Source organism: Microtus oregoni, unplaced genomic scaffold (genome assembly GCF_018167655.1).
Source record: "Microtus oregoni isolate MIOR12 unplaced genomic scaffold, Mior012 000000F_ref0000247, whole genome shotgun sequence".
NCBI classification, from domain to species: domain Eukaryota; kingdom Metazoa; phylum Chordata; class Mammalia; order Rodentia; family Cricetidae; genus Microtus; species Microtus oregoni.
Window position 1 is genome coordinate 36,790,861 of NW_024543059.1, and position 5,864 is coordinate 36,796,724.

Below are 5,864 nucleotides of genomic sequence, written 5' to 3' on the forward strand. Positions count from 1 at the left end.
CCATAGGGATTCCTAGGTGCCACCAAGGTGAGCATGTAGGACACAAGCAGTCTTGCTTTAAGTGGGGCTCCCAGGGCTCAGCACTGGCATCTTCTGGACAGTGGGAGGACATCATGAGTAACCACCACAGATCACTGGCTCCCAGTGTTTAGGTACTCACAAACCTCCAAATGTGTGTGTGCACAAATGTTTACATGAGAGAGTGAGAGAGAAATGGCGAGCTATAGAAATGCATAGAGTGAGAGCATCGCCCATTGGATGCTAAAGATATGCACAGAGCTCTATTGTCTAGAGTACAATAGACAAAACTAGAGGGAAGCTGTGATGAGCCCCAGCACTTCCACTTAGACACTGTGAAGTCCCAAGTGAAACCAGGCCCCTCCAGCTGCTGCCAGAAGCTTTGGCACACAACCACATGCTGGGAAAGTAGAGACTCACTACAAACTAAGAGAAGGTAGTAGTATCTCATGCAAGTCACCTTTGCAAGTCATCCCATATCCAAATACATGCTAGGAACTAGACAGTACTGGCCTAAATCCCTGAGTTGTGTGACTAGGACCACAAGCCCTGCTTTTCATTTGGAGAGAGCAGAAAAGTTAGAGGCCACATCTCATTCCCCCTCACATTTCATGTCTGTCTCTCCCCTAGAAGAATTTAGGAATGAGGTTTGGAAAAGCCTCCTGGAAACCAAGACCTTCAAAGACAGAAGGTGAGGTTGACATTGCCTACAGCCCCATGAAGTCTGAAACAATGGATACCTATTGTCCTTGGTGCCTTCAGTGAGGATCATCAGCTGGTCTTTCAGGTCATTTCTTTCCCTGGTCATCAGTTGCATCTCTGTGGTCAGCCTCTCCTCTTCCTTCTTTATCCGCTTCTTGTTTAGGAGCACTGGGTGGGATGCTGGCTCCTTAGAGGATTCTGTGAGTAGGTAGAAAACAGGTAAAATTGCATAGCAAAAAGGCACAGGAGATTGACAGAATCCAAAACAGAAAATTATATCTGGAAGCCAGAAACAACCAAAATATATTAGGCCCGGTTGACAGCCCCCCTTTGGGCATCTGAAATCTCCCATCACTCCAGAGACGTGGCTATGTAAGCAGCCAGGGTTTTCCTCTGCCTCCCTATAATTCTTCAGGAGACTACTGAGACCACCTCTTCAGGAATATTCACAGAAGAATAGAATGCAGCATGGTCCAGAGTCCTGAAGCCTGCTTTGATTTAGAAGCAAGGACAAAAATGGCAGAGGGCAGAGGCACTCAGGTGTTAGGAAGAGGTGAGGTCTCATTGCTGGTTACTAATGGCCCATGACTGTGGATTGGAAAGTCAGGCAGGGCTCCATCATGGTCAAGAGACTCACCCAGTTTCCCACTGACAGCCCAGATCATTGAATCTGACACTCAGTCGCCATTCTCTGCCCTGGTCCCATAACTCTGACAGAAGTTTAGTCACCCTGTGATCTAACAGCCAACCTCAACTGCTGATTCAGATCCCTAAGGGGGTCACTGTCAGGGAAAGGAGGTCAGAGGAATTCTGCTGAGCAGACTGCTGAACACTCTGAGGATGAAAGGTCTTGGCCAGGAGCACATTTGTCTCCGTGGGAATAGTGTTAGACAGCAACTGAACCTAAAGGCAACTACTACAGGTGTAGTGTAGTGATGTCTGACCAAATACGGGGGCACATTAGTCTGTCCCTGCCTCCTGCTGGTTTATTTCTACTCTAACATTGAACCCCAAACTACAGTAAAGGTAAGAACTAAGTGGTGGTCCCAGTACAACAGCCTTGGCCTTCTCAGTCTTTGGCTTAGGAGCTGGACAAACTAATGTCTGGGATTCCTTGACTTTCAGGAAGTATGATAATCAGGGATGCCCATTTTCTCCTCTGAAGCTCCAGCTACTCCTCTCCTTTACTGGAAATTCCACCTCAAGTGCACCTCCTTCAGAAATCTGACCTTCTCCTGCCGATGACTCACTTGGCCTTTTCCAGAAGTGAACGGCAGCTTCCTTCTGCCTCTCTCTGGTCTCTGGACCTTCTCCATTCTGTCTCCCAAATACGCGATGCCTCAGTATTGAGAACATGACTGTTGCTCTACCCTCTAGGGTTGAGGAATGTCCTAATGGCAGTTGGTGTTGCTACAACAAGGTGACATCATGGGATTCCTAGAGATCTCCAGGATACAATGGAATGTCCAGAGATGGGACCGCTGATGTCATGGCTAGCAGCCATCGCCACTCTGCTAACTAGCTTTCCTGAACTGACAAGAAGCTTAGCTTACCTTTCCAGGAAACTTTCTGGGAACACAGAGGAAGCCATTCAGCTCCTCCCCTTCTAAACCCGGTGTCCCCTTCACTTGACTGGAAGACCCATAACTTTTCCCATGTTAGTTAGTTCCCATTTTGAGAACTAAGCTAATATTTCAAAAGATTGCTGAGGTATGCCTCATTCCTCCTTAAAACCCTCTTTTCATCAATATGAGGAATTAAATATTCCCAAAAATCTACTTTAAGATGAACATAAATAATGAAAGTTCACCTTCCTCAATTCAGTGTTAGAAATCACATTAAGGAAAAATCTGTAGGCTTTTTACAGTTTGAGCCTTGAGAGAAGGTTGCAGTCATGGAAGCCACATGCTTAACTTTAGGAAATTGCCCCTGGATTACTAAGGACATAGAGAACGAACCCACCAGGGTGTTGGCAACAGTGTGATGATCAATTGGCAGAAGAATCTAACATAGTGGGTCCAGTAGGAGAAGAAAAATGCAGGACAGTTGCAGGCCTTGGTGAGTTACAGTGAAATTCTGGATAGCAGCAAAATAAAGTCAACAGATCTAGACATGCCTCAGTTGGCAGTGTGGCTGACTAGCATGTAGCAAGTCCTGGGTTCAATGACCGCTGCTGTCCTCACTGGCCTCGGTGGCCTCACTTGTAAATTTAGTACCTGTGAAGTAGAAGCAAGATGACCTAAGCTCAAGTTGAACCTGCAAAGTCAGTGTGAGGACAGCATGGGAGACATGAAACCCTGTCTCAACAAATAAAACACTAATCTACCCTACCTCCAAGGCCATACCTAACAATCCTTTCTGATTATTTTACAAAGAAGCAAAAAAGTAATCAAATGGAATAAAGAATGTATATTTAAGAAGAAAGTGTGGAATATCTACACATTAGAGTACTATGCGGTGGTAAAAAACAATGACTTCTCGAATTTTGCATGCAAATGGATGGAAATAGAAAACACTATCCTGAGTGAGGTAACCCAGACCCAAAAAGATGAATATGGGATGTACTCACTCATAATTGGTTTCTAGCCATAAATAAGGGTCACGGAGTCTACAATTGGTGATCCTAAAGAAGCTAAGTAAGAAGTTGAACCAAACGAAAAACATATAGTTATCCTCTTGACTATGGGAAGTAGACATAATTGCCGGGGAGAAAGTTGGGATCTTGGGGGTGGGGTGGGAAGGGAGTAAGGGGAGATGGGGAGAGAAAAGGGAGAAGGGGAGGATGGGGGGAACTTGGGGAAAAAGGAGGATTGGGATAAAGGAAGGTAGGATAGGGGAGCACGGAAGCACAATTCTTAGTTAAGGGAGCCACCTTAGGGTTGGCAAGAGACTTGAACCTAGAGTGGCTCCCAGGAGCACAAGGCGAGGTCCCCAGTTAGTTCCTTGGGCAGCTGAGGATAGGGAACCGGAAATGACCCTAGCCTATAGCAATACTGACGAATATCTTGCATATCATCATAGAACCTTCATCTGGTGATGGATGGAGATAGAGACAGAGATCCACACTGGAGCACTGAACTGATCTCCCAAGGTCCCAATAAGGAGCAGAAGGAGGGAGAACATGAGCATAGAAGTCAGGACCACGAGGGGTGCACCCACCCACTGAGACAGGGGAGCTGATCTATTGGGAGCTCACCAAGGCCAGCTGGACTGTGACCGAAAAAGCATGGGATAAAACTGGACTCTCTGAGCATGGCGAACAATGAAGGCTGATGAGAAGCCAAGGATAATGGCACACTGTTTTGATTCTATTCAATGTGCTGGCTTTGTGGGAGCCTAGCCAGTTTGGATGTTCACCTTCCTAGATATGGTCAGAAGGGGGAGGACCTAGGACTTACCACAGGGCAGGGAACCCTGACTGCTCTTTGGACTGGAGAAGGAGGGGGAGAGGAGTGGGAGGAGGGGAGACGAATGGGAGACGGGTGAGAAGCGTGGTAGGAGGGGGAGGGAAATGGGAGGCTGGGAGGAGGCGGAAACTTGTTTATTTTCTTCCTCTTCTCAATAAAAAAAATTAAAAAAAAGTAAAGTAATAAAATAAAAAAGCAGAATTGTGAGGTAGATCTGAAGCTAGTGGATGATCTCTCCGGAATTAATCTGCTTGCTGCCTTTATAGGCATTACTTCTTCCATTCAATCCCCAGGAGTCAAAACTAAGTTCAGGGACAGGGAGAACCGAAGGTCTCATTCACTCATCCTGGTGGATGATGGCTGCATCAGAAAGACAACATTGATAATTGTCACTTGATGGGCAACTTTGAGAAGAAGTATGTAGTAAGGTTCACCCTTGTGTTCCATATCAACAGAGGAGCTATCAAGTTTGATGTGTGAGACACAGCTGGCCAGGAGAAGTTTGGGGCCTGCAGGATGGCCACTGCCTCCAAGCCTAGTATTCCATTATAATGTTTGCTGTGAGAACAAGATTTACTTGTGAAAACAAACCTAATTGGCATAGATAATAGGTATATGTGAGTGAAAATATCCCCATTGTGTTGTGTGGCTACAATATGTCTATTCAAGAGGAAAATGAACGCATAATTTCTTGTCTTCCATTTAAGGAAAAATCTTAAATTCAGAGACATTTCTGCTTAAGTAAGGACAACTTTGAAAAGCCCTTTTTCTGGCAAGCCAAAAAGCTCACTGGAGATCCTAACTTGGAGTTTGTTGACATGCCTGCTCTTGCCCCACCCCATGTGAGCTGGTTATGGACCAGCTTTGGCAGCATAGTGCACCTATGATTTAGAGGTTGCTCAAATGTCTGCCCTCCAGGATGAGGATGATGACCTGTGAGAAAGTGGGGATGGACACCTGCATCCTCAGAGGTCCAGCTTTGCCGCCAACTGTCCTGTGATGTCCCTGTGTGCCAGCTCACATAGCTATGCAGAATGCGTGATTTTCTTGGATGCTGAAGTAGATGAATGGGCTCCAGAGTAAATTTGAAAGTTAGAAAAAACCTTAGCTTTGTTTAGATTGAATAAAACTATGTGGAATACAGATGTTTACTTCCTGAACTTCAATGATAAGGCTGTGTGGTCACAATGAAATATTCAGTGGTGAGATCTTGTTTGTTACTCTCATCCCTATTCCCGTTTTTTAGAAAGATAAAAATGTTTAAAATAATCCTAAAAAATGGAAAAAGTCGGATCTCTATTGGTGAAATATGTCTTTAATCACAGTACTCAAAAAAAAGGGGGGGGGTAGATCTCTGTGAGGTCAAGGCCAGTCTGGTCTACAGTGTGAGTGCCAGGACAGCCAAGGTAAATGGTGAGAGCCTGTCCCCTAAATAAATAAAGAAAGAAATATGAGAAACGTAAGCTACGATATAGGGGCGGTTTGAGCTGTGTTGAATCGAAATTTGAAGGTGTTAATGCTAAAATGGTTTCTATCATTTTGATAAAAGGTTATAGGAACTCAAATCTCAGAAGCAGAAATCAGAATACCTAAGTTTCTGGGTGATACTTTCTGTCTCCAAATAGGCTGAAAGGAAATCAAAAAGGAAGATACTGTGGGTATTTTTACTCAGAATTTTACCAGAAGAGAACCCCAACATTTGATTTCTCAGCAACATTTTCCAAAAGGAAAGGAGTT

At 44.9% G+C, this 5,864-nt stretch overlaps 1 pseudogene; it reads left to right on the forward strand.

The window, feature by feature from the left end:
- The first annotated feature begins 2,074 nt into the window (after positions 1-2,074).
- LOC121460266 lies at positions 2,075-5,066 on the forward strand (annotated as a pseudogene).
- The last annotated feature ends 798 nt before the right edge of the window (positions 5,067-5,864 follow it).